General features: G+C 47.7%; 1 protein-coding gene across 13 annotated transcripts in view; it reads left to right on the top strand.

Moving 5' to 3' along the window:
- ATXN1 (ataxin 1) overlaps positions 1-14,352 on the top strand; it is a 382,604-nt gene that overhangs the window by 194,114 nt on the left and 174,138 nt on the right. For all 13 annotated transcript variants that reach the window (XM_057700109.1, XM_057700112.1, XM_057700107.1 and 10 more), the window contains one exon: positions 4,488-4,548. The gene's annotated coding sequence lies outside the window, so the exon portion shown is untranslated. The remainder of the gene's footprint in view (positions 1-4,487; positions 4,549-14,352) is intronic.

Genomic DNA, 14,352 nt, shown 5'->3' with positions numbered 1-14,352 from the left:
CACCTGTTGGATGGCTAAAGCATGACTCGCCACTCACTGTTGTGGGTGACTTTTGTCCTAACATCCTCACTTGCTGCCCCCATATATTTTATAACCTGAAAAAAAAATATCTGCTTATTTAGTGGAAGCAAGGGCTGTCTTTTGTGTTTGACAGAATGCTCCGTACAGGGACCTTCATATAGAAATCCACGTGCCTGTTGCCACAGGGCTCATCTCTTTTCTCTTTGGCCATGAAACCCAGACAAACCTGGCTTTGAATTCTTGCTTTGTCACCTATTGCTTATGTGACCTTGGATAGGTCTCTTGTCTTGAACCTTGTTTGCCTTATCTGCACAATGGGGCTGATAGAGCCTGTTTTACAGAGATTCTTTGAGGATTAGAGATGATAGATAAAACCTTGTCAGCATAATTAGCCATCCAGTAAGTGTAGTAGCTCATATTAAGGAGTCCAGTGCTTATACGTTATACAGTGGCATTATACAATGGCAAGACAGAATTTTCCAAAGTCAGTAGTTCCAAAAATACACTGCAAGTGTGGAATGGAGAGTATCAGCCCAGTATTCCTGGTTAGGTCGTATTTACCAAAGACAGACAATTGGATTCTATTTGACATTAGAATCTAAACCATCATTTTCCATGGCTGGGTCTGCTGTATAGAATGTGCTCTGGGCCATCCCACATACACCATCAAAGGATGCAAAGGTCCCTTTGAAAGCAGATTCAAGGATGTGTATCATTTGGCTTTCATGTCATAAAAAAGAGGTTATATAGCACATAACACAGCCTGACCATCTGGTTCTGTCTCATGGAGAAAGCAGTGACCACAAGAGAGTGAAGCACAGCAAAAACTCTGTCCCTGTAAGAAGTTCATGGTTAGATCTGGGAACGTCTCAGCGGCTCCTGAATTGTACCATTAAAAGAGATCCGTTAAAAGTAGCTCAGTCCGTATTTCTTGATACAGTAAAGTCCCTAGTGGGAGTTGTTGAAGAGGTGCTTTCTCTGATTCCATCCAGTGCTAAAAATTTTAAGGTCTAAGTTCTTATCTGCCAATATTGATTCTGTTTCTCACGGTCAAAATAGAACAGTAGAAATCTCTTCTAAGGGCATGATCCCCACCACAAATTGTTGCTTCCCCTAAACATTGCATAAGCCGGACAGAGCATGAACTTTCGTCGGAAGGTAGCATGTGAAGGAGTTATCACCTGTGCATTTGTTGTAGATTCTGGTTTCACAAATCAAACTCTATGTTTCTCCACTTTTGGTCTCTGCAGGATTTTCCAGCTGGTTTCTGATTTGGTATGTTCTCTTTTTTTTCTTCCCCAATCCCTGGCAACCCCCCACCTCCTGCCTGCTTGTAGGAGCAGTGTTGGCAATACTTTAAAGGGTTATGTTCATAAACGGAGTAAGAATTCACTCTACACTCTTTGCTGATGGGGATACATTCACTTCCCCGGCCTCCCCCCGAAAGTAGTATTTTCCTGAAATGATGCTATTCAGTCACAGAGGACAAGGATGTGTCATGCAACTCAATGAAGCTGTACCACATACGTTCTTACCAAACCAACCATTCTCTTTGAGAAGGAAATTAGATTAGAAATATTGAGACCACACAAACATTCCAACCCTTGTTATCTTCTAAATATGGTACATTCTGATTTTTTAAAGTTTTTGGGTTCATATACTGTGATTACAATTTTTAGATTCACTCCAGAGTCTACAGTTTTCGGTTTTTCAGTGTACTTTTTTCTGTATCAAGTCACTCCACCATGACCAGACAGAAAACAGGGACACGTCTTGAACTTCATACTTATGATTTCACACTTACAATAGGCATCTCTATCCACCCATAGCCCTAGTCTTTAACATTTTGTCCCCTTTCAGTATAGTGGAAACTCACCGAATATTGTGATTTGTGATGTTATTCCCTGCAGTGTATGTACTAGTTTGTATTCTTCACGGCTACATCCACTCAAACCAAAACATTGTGTTGTTAAGACTTCTGATATTTATGCAAGCTGCCTTTCTCAATCTTAACGAAAATGTAGAAGCAAAAGAACCACACGCTACCCACAGGTGTAGTCATTTCTCACACGTGGGACACAAACATGCATTTAGTGATTCATTCTTTCGGCACAATACTCTTGCAGTCCTTAAATGATGATGATGGAGATGGATTTATTGATGTTAAAAGAGGTTTACAACCTAACAAGTAGAATATTATCAGACTGCAGAACAATATCAGTTGTCTTCATGTGTTAGGAGCAAATTGTATGTGTGTATCTAATTGGACTTATGTAAGTATATGTAAAATATACTCTGTATACTTGAGCACAGGAGAGCGCCTGGAGCTGTCGAAGCCAAATTGTTCAAAGTGATTATTAGTGGGACTTCCGCTGACTTGTATTATTTGGGATTTCCCCCCCTTATCTGTATTATCTAATTGTTCACAGTAAATGGTTTTACTTTGTTCTCATTTTTCTCATCTCATGTTGGGTGGTGGAGAAAAAGAGCACACAATACAAATACCCACGTTTTGGATAAATCATGAAATTATGAGAAACCTCTGCTGTGTCTTATCTGTTGTCACAGATCTGTGGACGTGCTGTGCCACATGACGTTAAAGCGTTTTCTTTTTATTGTCTCTTGTGCGTGCCAGGCACTGCACTAAGAACCCGAAACATGATGTGGAGTGGGTCGTATTGCCGCCATCATGCAAATGAGGAAAGGGTTCCGAGAGTTTATGTCACTTGCATCACACAGCTGGTGGGTGACGAAGCTGAGATTCAGACTCAGGTCTGACTCTGAAATCAGTGTTTGGGATCTTGGTGAATCTCACTGTAGACCTCTTGTCTGCTTTGAGGATGAAAAGGTTAATGTATGCGAGTGGATTATAAAGCGTTGCTTTCAAAAGAAGGTGCGCAGAGATTTTACCAGCGCCAACCATCTTTCATTGCTTGCGGTGTTTCCCTGCAGTGTTTTCAGTTAGTGTGTAAACTTCTCAAGAGGCAGAATCACGTGGTCTTGGTAGTCCTCACCTCTCTTCACACAGGCTAGCGCTAGGGTAAGTGGGCTTCCCCCTGGGACTGTGAGGCATGCTTAGAAGATTCTGAGATGCTGAGTCTGGGAATCTGTGGCCAGTGGACACATCCTGAGGGTGAGACTCTCCGTACAACCCTGGAGGCCAAAGTGCTCTTTTGCTTTTAGGGAAAAGGGAGGAAAAGCAGTGACCTTCTTCAGCTGGAGGCCGAATGCCCCAAGTTCTGGGTTCCCGTGAAATTTGCTAGTCTCGGGAGCCAGTCCAGCACTGCCTTACCCCTTCCTGAACCTGCAAAGGCGTCTTTAAAACAGTCTCTGGAAATTTTTAAAAACTTGGACCTTGAGCTGAGTTCCTTACGTGATGCAGATTAAACGGTCTGTGGCTGTCAGTGCCTTATCTCCCTTTGTCTTCCAGGCTTCCTCTTCCAGCATTCACATCATCTTGGTTCTTTCCCACACTTTATCTCAGACTCCGTGGCTTCCTCACGGGATTACTCAGTCCTCCTGATATGTGGCCCCCGGCGCCGCCACTCTGCCAGGTCCACGTTCCTGTAGCAGTTTAATTACTCATCCCCTTGGAGTCATTGACTTCAGTGGGGGATGGATGGAGTTGTGGGTGCACCATTTTGGGAGATCGCAAAGTGACATGATGGCGTGCTCTGGTTACTATGACAGCATCTTCATTTAGCCCCGTTGTGGGGGTGCAGACACGACATTTTTAAAGATTCACCTAAAAAATGATTTCCTAGGCACCACAGTGTATGCGGTGTATATATTGTATGGTCAGGCCATTCAAGATGGCTCTTGCCTTGCTCTCTGCATCCCCTGCTCGACCAGGCTTGGCTTCACTTGCATGACTTTCCAATCCTCTTAATTATAGGGCTTAATCGGTAGCCGCCTACGTGCTTGCCCCAACCCTAGCTGCTGGTTTCCCTGGTAACTGATGAGCCCACCTGCCCTCAATTCCCCCTATAAATGGTAGCCTCCCTCTCCCTGGTGTAGTGAAGACTGCTGCCATGTCCTGCCCGCCGTCTGCCGCACACGGTGGGGCGTCTCTCTGGGGCCTTGGTGGAGGACCCCCTCGTCCAATAACCCAGATGTCTCTGTTGCCGTCTCTGGACTCTTCCTTCGGTCTCGAGGCTGGGCAGCTACAAGGCTGGCAGGCCTGCAGGGTGCGGCCCCACAGCGCTCCTTTGTCAAAGGTTCACACCTCTCGAGATAAAGGAATCATGCATGTGATTATTTTCTACAAATTAATTGTCCAAAGCCCCATCTGTAAAATTCACATAGTGAGCCAAGCGGTGGGACGTCCTCATTCTTCAGGCGTTAACTGTGCACCTAGTAAGTACCAGAGGGCCAGGAGCTGGGATTTCCTCTCTCGCTGGCCTGCATACTTGTGCTGATTTATAGGATGGATTTAATGTTTTATTTTTAATCTCTTTCTCTTCCAGTTTTCCAAAGAAATTAGTCCGTCCGCTGGGTGAAGAGAAACTAATCTGCTGTTTTCACAGGGTGAGTTATCTTTTGACCCCTTTATGTATGTATATTTACTCACATTATTTGGTAAGCACTCATTCTCTGGAAGTTTTCTCCCACCTGGAACCAAGATGCTCTTTCCACTCATTACATCTCCTCTTCCCTTCGGAGGAGCAGCTTTCCCCTCGTGTTTTTCCTGCCATTTTGGCTGTTCACAGGTTTTGTCTCTTCTGAGTTGTTACCACCATTGCTGTTACCTTGTTCAGCTTGCAGAGGGGATGCGAGAGGAAATTTTTTTTCCCAGTGGCTGATGCACAGAAACACGGCCATGGGCAAGGAGAACCCATTCGTTTTGTTCACGTGGCATACTGTTTTATGTTAACACTACGGCAGAGAATAATAGGATGTGAGCACTAGATGGGATGCTGTAGCTCATCTGGCAAAGCCCCTGTGTACAGATGGGGCAGCTGAGGCCCTGAGGGGTTCTCCCCATTTCCTGTCCCCCCCTGCCCCGATCTGAGCCTAGATGGAGAGAGGCATTTGACTTTCAACTGTGTGGGGTCATGTCCTCCCCGCCCAACCCCACACAGAGCTGTCCTTTGAATCCCAGTACCTTCTAAGGATACAGAGTTATAGGTGGTTCAACCTGATGTAATCCCAATAAACTAATGCTGACGTCCCTCTAAGGCAAGTGTCAGGAGGGATGCTCTTCACTATTTAACTTACTACCAAGAGAGGTTGATGGCATGGTTTGGACCTCATCTGAGAGGGCCTGTTTTTTGTTCCCTTTGGCCTTTCCCAAACCACTGCATTTGCAATGCCCCATCACGTGCTGAGCCGGCGGTCCACCTGCTTTGCAGCCAGACGTCAGGGCGCACCTGCGGGTGCGTGCTGGCCAGCTGCAGGACGGCACGCCCCCGCTCCGGGCTGCCTGCACCTGCAGAGCGAGGCTTAACGGGTTTCTTGCAGGGCTGTGCAAATTTGGCCCGACTCTCGGAGGAACATTGCTTCACTTAAAAAAAATATATATGTATACTTCTCACATGAGAGTGCAGTTGTAGGGTATTCTGGAGAATATACAAGTATGGGATCCCAGAAGGTGGTTCTTTCGAGATGCCTGTGCCAGACCTGCCTCTGGATTGTGTTCATGTAGGTGGATCTGAGGGTACTGATTTCCAAAACATCCCGTCTCCTCTGGAGATCAGTCTAAATGCAGTATCGAGAGCCCGTGTCCATTATTTTATCCCACTTGTCAACGTAATCACTTTATCTTAACAAATGGGGGCTTCTCTTCTACGCTTACTGGAGTCCTTGTAGAGGAACTTGATTTGTCTGCTTATCAGGGTACAGAGATAGTTTGCTCTCTACCAACGTACTGCATGGAATTTAGAACACGCATTGCTGATTCACCGGGGGACTGTCTGCCTGCTTATTACTCTAAAATTGATCTCTCCTGTCCCCACATACTCCGTGCGCATGCATTGTGCATCATTAGAAGCGTGAGCAAGAGAGTTTCCATTTCTTCATCTTATCCAAGAAAAGCCCAGAAGGCTTATCCCCAGAGCACACCGCAGTATAACATGGGACGCTGAGGTCTGCGGCGCCCTGGGGAATCAGAGGGTCTCTGTGGAACCAAGAGATTGGTAAAGACTAAAAGAGGAGATGCTTAAGGGCCTTAGGAAAGGGGGAAAGTGCCACATCCCACGCCTATCTTGTGCTATTCTTTAAAGAATAAACTGGTTGAGGGGGGTGCGAGGTGAGAAATGGTAAAGCGATAAAATAAGGACCACCTGAACTCACGCTGACCACTTGTGGCGACTTTGGTTTCCTGTTGGGTCACAAGTAGTTTGAATTCAACAGTCAGGAGACATCAAATCATGACCCCAAATGCTACAAGCTGTTGGCTTTTACCGGCTGGGGGGAAACTAAACACACACTGAAGCTGTGAGTTTCTTAAAAAGCAACTCAGGCTGATCCCCGTGCCTTGGGTTTGTACCACGGCTGCACGTGTGTCCACCTTGTAAAAACACGTGTCGCTGGACTCCAGCTCATGGGATGCGGCGGGGCTGGACCCTGGAACAACGCTGCTGCTGTTTCCAAGCTCGAACAGCGCTCGGCCTCGATGGGCTCCCTTTAAGGGAAATAGGCTCCTGACAGCCCTGCAATTTTAGTTGCTAGAGGCCACGTAGCGGTGGCGTGTATTGGTTCCGTAGCAGTGTGTCTGTGCAGCCAGAAAAAAATACAAAGACTGTGGCAGGCAGTGTATCCTGGGCGAGATGAGCACAGCCCCGACGCCCCCTTTTATTTTCCACCTTATCCTGGCCCGCCTTTCCCCTCCTGTGGAGAGTGTGGGCTGCGTAAGTGTCACTGTCTCTGCTGTGAACACTTGCCTCCTGTCCCCACCGAGCTGGGGACTCGCTGGGGGGGAAGGCGGTATCTGTAGTAAAATTCCGCGGGCACCCGCGTGTACCAGCAGCGCCGGCGGACCCTCCCCGCCCCGGCAAACCCCAGTCCGCGGAGAGTCTGTCCTCCTCCTCATCCCTGTGGCCAAGCAGCCCTGGCAGAGAGGCACAGTGCACAGAGCACTTCCTGTCCGTGGCGGTCAGCCGCTCCTGGCTGGACAGTGGGCAGGGAAACGGAGCGGAGTGAAATCTAGGGGAGCAGAGGACCCATGTGACGTGCTCCCCAGGGATTGAGGAAACCCCCCCCCCCCCCCCCCAGAAATCTGGTTCACGTGACACATCTTCTAGGAGCTTCCACCGGAGGGGCAGTTTCCAATTGCAGTCTGTCTAGTGTGTGTGGTTGGGGTTTTAACATTTCTCTGATGTTTTCTCATCTCTAAACGCCTCCATGAAACTGTTGTAATCACTCTTGATATCAACAGATGCTTTTTTTCCCCGAAACCCCTGAAACATTTAAAACATCTTTACCATCTATTTGACATTTGGTTTGTATTTCCTTTTTTTGATACATAACGCTTTGTGGGCCTGAGCAGTCTTTCTAGGTAGAGGGTAAGGCCTTCAAGGTCAGGAATCATCTATCTTACTCTTCATCTGGTTTCTTTTTCCCTCTAATGCTCAGAACTGAGCCCTGTAGATAGTAACCATGCCATTAATATTTCTTCATGATAACGTTATCATCTCATCCAGTCTCATCAGGAAGCTTTGAGGCAAGTGTGTACATGTATTAAATTCTTTTAAATTCTTCAGAGAAAAGATAAATTCAAGAAATTCTTTAATTGGTGTGGTTTCGAAAAAACATGTAGATGTGAAATCACAAAGTAAGGATATCTAAAGACTTCACATTTCCTCTCCTTCCTCTTTGCGGCTACCGGCCGTGAACTGTGTGCCCTCGGGCTTCACAGTGGCACGAAGCCGTCTGCACTGCCCGCTTCTCCCCCGATACCCATGACTTCTGTTGAGTTTGCCTTTTTATACCTTTTGGGCCAGACCTCTCAGTCAAACCACTAGCCACGTCTTTGGAGCTATTAAGGAAGAGATGTGAAGGATTTTTCATTAAGGTGACAGGTTTACTAGATTAGGACAGCTGTTCCTAATTGAGTTTTGAGGTCTGGGGGGGGCGGGAGGGTTTTCATTGTATCTGAACTTTTATCTTCAGGGAGGACTCTCCGCTTCCCAAGTCCTGAGCCAGCTAAGGACCAAGGCAAGTGTAACAAGGCAGGTGGAGCCAGGGTGCACCGCGGCGACTGGTAACAGTTAACTGAGTTAGAAGTTAGGTTGCCTGCCACTTCCCAGCCCGTCATTCTCTGCTCTGGGCCTGCTCACAGTCTGCCTGCAGGCCACTGTCTACGTAAAGAAGGAAACAAAGAGAGTCCCCAGTTCTCTCCCCCCCACCCCCTGTGCTCAACATTTTAACTCTACCCAGTGGTGGATTAATTCTACCCAGTGGTGGATTAACTCTACCCAGTGGTGGATTAACACTACCCAGCGGAGTTAAGGTTTCCCAAGGAGAGGGTTCCACGCTGGCTTTAGCTGCCAGCTGGGTACCTCACTCCACATCCGTGGGAAAGGAAGAGAATGGAGTAGGAGGCCAGGAGAGAAAATTCTTCCCGTAGAAAACAGAGGGATGGAGTGTGGTGTCGGCCTCTGGCCGTGCTCTCATCTGCCACTCTCCAGGCTCTGGTCCCCAGTCTCACCCACTGGGTTTTCCTGGTAGCCCCTTGGTCTGTGTATCTGTTTACTGGTTTATTGTTAGTCTCCTCTGTTAGAATGTTAGTGACAGCAGAAACCTCGTCAGTATCATTAGCTGCTGTATCGCAGCACTTAGAGCTATACACGCGCATAGGAGGCGTTTGGTAAATCTTTGAACACATGAGTAAATGTTCTTAGGCCTCTGCTCGCATTTAATTGCCTGGATGTCCTTGTGCCCCGTCATGCCTGACACACACCTGTTCACATCATGACACTCGGTTCGTCTGTCAGAGCTCTATGGAACCTCCAGCTTCCCTTCCAAGTGGAAGGAGCACCTTTTTGTTTGTAACCAGCTGCCAGGAGTTGTGCACGTGTGTGTGTGCAACTGTGTGCGCGTGCATGTCTGCATCTTCCATGTGTGAGTGTGTGCACGTGTGTGTACTCTTTCTGGATCTGGTTCCATAACACTTCAGTTCACTTACTAGTTTACATATTTATCACCTTTACTGGATTGTAAAACTGCTTGGGAACTGGACAACCTCTTATTTATCCCTGTTTCTCTAATATCTGGCACATAGTAGGTGCTCAGTAAATGATATTAGCACTCTAAGTACTTACCACATGCCAGGTACTGCTGTGTCTTAGTGGTTAAAATAACTTTCTAAGTATCTTCCATGTATTAACGTATGTAATTCTCACAACCTTATGAGATACGTTTTTAACGGTCACCTCACAGATAAGGAAACTGGGGCATAGAGAGATGAGGTGACTAGCCTATGGTCTCACAGCTGGTCTGTTTCCATAGCTGTTACCGTCTGCTGACTCTCAGAGAAGACTGTGTAGACGGACAAATGAATGAATGGGAATTCTAGAAGCCTGGATGCATATCATTAAACAGGACCGCAGTAAGAAACAATCAGCAAACAAACCCATGACAGGTCATGGTTGACAAAGAATCCTGAGGCCACGGCTGACGTAGGTCCCCAGACGAATCCCTAAAGTTCTACAGCCGCTGTCGTGCTTAATTACTGATCATTGATGCCAGCAGAGCGGTGTGAGTTAATGAAAGTAAATAATTGTCATTGTATTTGGGGGATTATTTCTTAATGGGAGGATTGTTAAATCATCAATTGAGTTAAACAGTTGCTCTGTGTAAGGCTCACTGCTACATTTGGGGGGACATGGGGGGTCGGAGGAAGTGAATGGGAGGGTGAAAAGGAGAACCCAAGAGTACAAACTAAGGTGGTGGTGTTTGAGGCTCTTGCTTAGCTGAAGAGGCATGATGACAGGTAAAGTTAAGGAAATCAAAACAAAGGGCAGTCAATATGAGAACCATCACAAGGTATTATTACGCGATGCGTTGCCGACTGGTGATAGTAGGGAAAATGAAAGCCATTGTGTTAGTCAGGGTCGGATGGGCTTACACTGCAGAGGGTCGACCCTGAACTCTCACTGCTTAAGGGAAAAGCTTCCTTCTCCCTCATGCAGTGTGTGCTGCGCGTCTGGCGTCTCTGCAGGACGCTGTCCTCCACGCGTAGCTCCCTGATGCAGGCTGCGTGGATCTTTTTATCCTACCATCTAGAGACCTCCTCATGATCACAGGGGAAGAGAGAACACCTGGAGAATTGTACCAGCGATGAAATGCTTCAGAGCTTTGCCCTGGGAGGGGCACGTGCCACGTGCTGTGTCCCAGACAAGACATTCCGCCTTTATACAGAAGCTCCCACCTTTCCAGTCCTCGCGTGCGTTTTCGTGTTTCTCCCACCCAGCACACAGGAGGTGCTCTGTGCACACCTGTAGGGTGAAGGAATGAGGGAACAGAGATGAATGGGCACCCGTGCCTCATCATGGTTATAACAGGAATGCACGTGACAGCCCCCAAACCCAGACTTAGAAAAATTAAGCCTGGCTCGAAGACCGTGACTCACATTAAAGAGTATTCATACAAATAACAAAGCTAACGTTAATTATGGTAAATGGAAGACCATGAAGACACGGGCAGATTAAATCCAGTCCAGCTGGTGGTTGAGTTCCTGAGACAGCCCCAGCCTTCCAGGCTGCAGCCCTGTCTCAGCCCCGTCACTGTCTGTCCCCAGCTCGACATCACAGTTGATGTGTTATTTGGCGCCAGCGGCCCGTCTAACCTGTTCCTCGTGAACCAGGTAGAGATCGCTGCCCTTATTTAAAAACGAAGAAACTGAATTCAGGAGAGGTTAACCTGTCCAGGCTGCTGCCGTGATTCCAGCGCAGGTGTGTCTGACGGCGCGCTCTCCCGTGTCGGGCTCTCTCTCACCTGCACCTGCTGCCTCCTGTCCTGGGGTCTGGCAGGTGGCAACGTTCACCTCCAGATGGGTGGAGAAGGAGGTTCCAGACAGGGGCAAAGCACAGCAGCCAGATGTGAAAAATAAGTTGGAAGCTCTGTGTGTGAATCCACAGGGAAAGTGGTACGTTCGTAGAAAGTGGGAAGATTGCACTGGAAAGGTCGGGGCGGGTCATAGCACATGCATCAGACCAAAGAATGGGTCCTCTCGACCACGTCTCTGTGTGTAGTATTTGATCAGGAGAAACCCGAATGCCGGGAGGACCCGTGATCACGACCACTGACAGATTCCTGGAAAACCGCGCTCGTTTGTTTCTGGTTTGGGAGGTGGATGGTGGTGATGGAGAGGGAGGGGTCTGAGTCACTGTTTCGATGTGGACAGGGCAAGGTTGTGGACACCGTGTTGAAATGGGGGTTGATAATCACTGGAGATTTTTCAGCAAGTTGGTGGTGGCACCAGCCACGTTTCAGTGAGATCAGCTTTACAACCGTTCACGGCCCAGGAGATGGTGGGGAGAAAGCCAGAGACGGGGGCCCTGGTTGGGAGGTTATCACAGGCAAAAGGAGATAAGACTTGGGAGCATTATGAAGGGACAGATGTGGTAGATGCTACAAGGAAAGGGTTGACCAAAACAGGATAATTGTTTGGATGTAAGAAAACAAGGGGAGGAGTTGGAGATAACTGACTTTTGGAGCCCAGGTGGCTATTGGAGGTGTCCTATGTTATATAGTATTGGAGCTTATTTTAGTAATAGTGTCATTCTATGGGTGGAGGCTTCTTGGGTAGAATTGGGGGGTAGCCTTAGACCAAAGTGAGCCCCCTTTAAGTAACTGAATATCATCTTAATCCTAACCTTTTCACATATCTCTTCCTTTCCTGCCCTGCCCTCCCCAAGGTTTAGGATGAATCCTTAAATCAGCTGCGGAGTCATCCGGCTGCAGTTTCATTTCCATCCTGGCCCTCTAGTGGATATGAAATGGCTTAAACGTGGGTGAGAAAATAGAATTAAATGTTGTGGTATCTAGCCTCTGAGAGGGCACTCACCATCCACGCCGTGAGCACTGTCTCTCTCTCTCCTGCTGGTTTGCCTCTTTACCAGACACCAGCTCCCCACAGCTCTGTGAAATGCATGGCAACATTTTGCTGACTGGTCAAATTTTTGCAAGCTGACAATTCATCTGAGTTTTCACGAGGCCGCTGCACGCTGCTTTCTTGGTCATTTTAGCCCGACAGGAGAGTGCCAGGTTTGATTTGAGAGAAAGGAGAAAGAAGGCTGTTTGATGGGAGAGAGGTGGAATGTACTGCATTCCCACCTAACTTTCTGGGGCCAGTCATGTCACATTTCATAGGCGCCTGTCTCTAGTGGCAGAGGACAGTCTGATGAGAGAAGTGAAATTGTGTGCAGTTTATATACCTCACCTCTTAGAACCAGAGTGGGTGCTGAGTCCCTGGGATTCAGGAGTGCATCAGCCCCAGGTCTCTTTTCCTTGAACATAGGCCGGAGCTGGAGAGCAGAAAACTAACCACCTGCCTTTCTTCTCTGGTTTCCGTGTGGGTCTGGGAAGCAGGCACCTCTGGCCAGAGGTGTGATAGAGAAGGAGGGCTTCAGGTCGCCGTCCGGCTCCCTGGAATGCCCTAGGCCCTACTGATGCTGCCCTTGGTGGGTAGGCCCTCCTACTTGCCCTGGTTGAGAAGTGAACTGCTGCTCTCTGCCCCTTGTCCAAACTGAGCAAGAAGTAGGGCCCTGCTTCGAGTGGGAGACCCTTGGCATTTCTTATCATTTCAAGCCTTCTTGCAAACCCAGGAAATCACCACGACTTGTTAGATTGATTCGTAAGATTCCTTTGAAATAGCAGGATGGTCGGAACCCTTGATCATATCTGGGATGGGGGAGGGTGTGCATTTATGCAGAAAGGCTGAACTGTTTATAGATTGTGATGTATTGTGTTTCAGGGAGAAGGTGGACGTCAGCTTTGTTCCCCATCTTGTATAGTTTCAAGTGTAGTTTCTCACTTGTTACTAGAAGACTGTGAACATTTCGAGTCTCCCGTGATAGCTATATTCTTTTGATGTACTTTGCAGAGAAAGTCAAGCAGGAACAGGCTTCAGAGTAAGCTAACTAAAGCATCTTGGGCTTTTGATCACTTTCCATTAGCATGAACAGTAATCTCTGTCCTGTCGGATTTTGTTTGAAAGGGCGTTTGCTGTTGAATGAAGATAAACATGTTGCTGGGTGTTTAAGACGTCTTCTCAACTCAGGGACTGAAAAATTCATATGTGAGATTAGCTCTGTTGCCAGAGAGGGGATTCTCAATACCCCAAACATTTCTCTAGCCATTAGCTGAACTTCTGAAATGTGCTTGTGCTAAAAAGAACAGATACCGAACAGATATGTCACTTACAAAGCCTCCTGTTTCAGTGGTGAATCCCAGGGGCCTTTCAACCACATCATTGCTATGTAATATTTGGTCAAAGGAAACCTGAGTGTAAGGAGGACACGTGATCCCAGTCACTAAATTCCTAGAAAGTGATGCTTGTTGTTCGTGGCTGGTTAGGTGGTGGCGGAGGCAGGGAGGGGGTTCTGAGCCACTTTTCTTGTCTCTGAGTCCGATTCTGCTGTTGCTACTGACTCTGGCTTGGTTCTTGCTCTGACGTGCAAGAGGGGAGGGTATAGCTGCTCTTCTTTGTGTCTGAGAACCTATGGGCAGACGTTGGAGGAAACAGATCACGGGGCCAGCCATAGACTTCGCTCAGCCCATTCTGTCGCTCTTTGCTGATATACTGGGAGGGGACGAAAAAGGGCTTGCATCCTAAAGTTGATTCGGTCTTAAAAGAGAGTGCCTTTTCAATGTTCACAACTTGGAAATGCTGTTTTTTAAATTCAGTATTTGAAAAAACGGGTGTCCGTGGGGTACAGCTTCCTCATTGAAAGAGAACAATAAACAAAGCAATTGCTTCCCTTTTAAAGTGCGTTCCTTTCCCTAGAGGTGAGCAGGGGCTGGAGATGTTCCTGTTGTCGCATCCAGCTGTCTCCTGGGTCTGTGATCATCGCAGGTTCCACGGCTGCACGTCAGAGTCGCTCGCGTCTTCTGCAGGAGTTACTTAGGGCCACACAAACAAGCAGTGCTTTCTGAGGAGGGGGACTGTGTATGAAAACTCTGTGGTGAAACCTTTCCTATCAGCCTGGGTGGCAGAACTTCTGAGGGGCTGGCTCTGACGGTAAGAACATCCCTGTCCCTGTGAGGCTGAGTTGGAAGGGGGCCCTGTGTGTTCTGTGGCCAGCTCCCACCTGGCCGCCTCGGGGCGTCCTGTCCTGTAATTAGACTTACCCTCGAGTCTGTGCAAAGATCAGAGGGACCTTGTGAGGA

Source organism: Hippopotamus amphibius, chromosome 11 (genome assembly GCF_030028045.1).
Source record: "Hippopotamus amphibius kiboko isolate mHipAmp2 chromosome 11, mHipAmp2.hap2, whole genome shotgun sequence".
NCBI classification, from domain to species: domain Eukaryota; kingdom Metazoa; phylum Chordata; class Mammalia; order Artiodactyla; family Hippopotamidae; genus Hippopotamus; species Hippopotamus amphibius.
The sequence above is the reverse complement of the archived record's forward strand: the minus strand, read 5'-3'. Positions and strand labels throughout refer to the sequence as shown.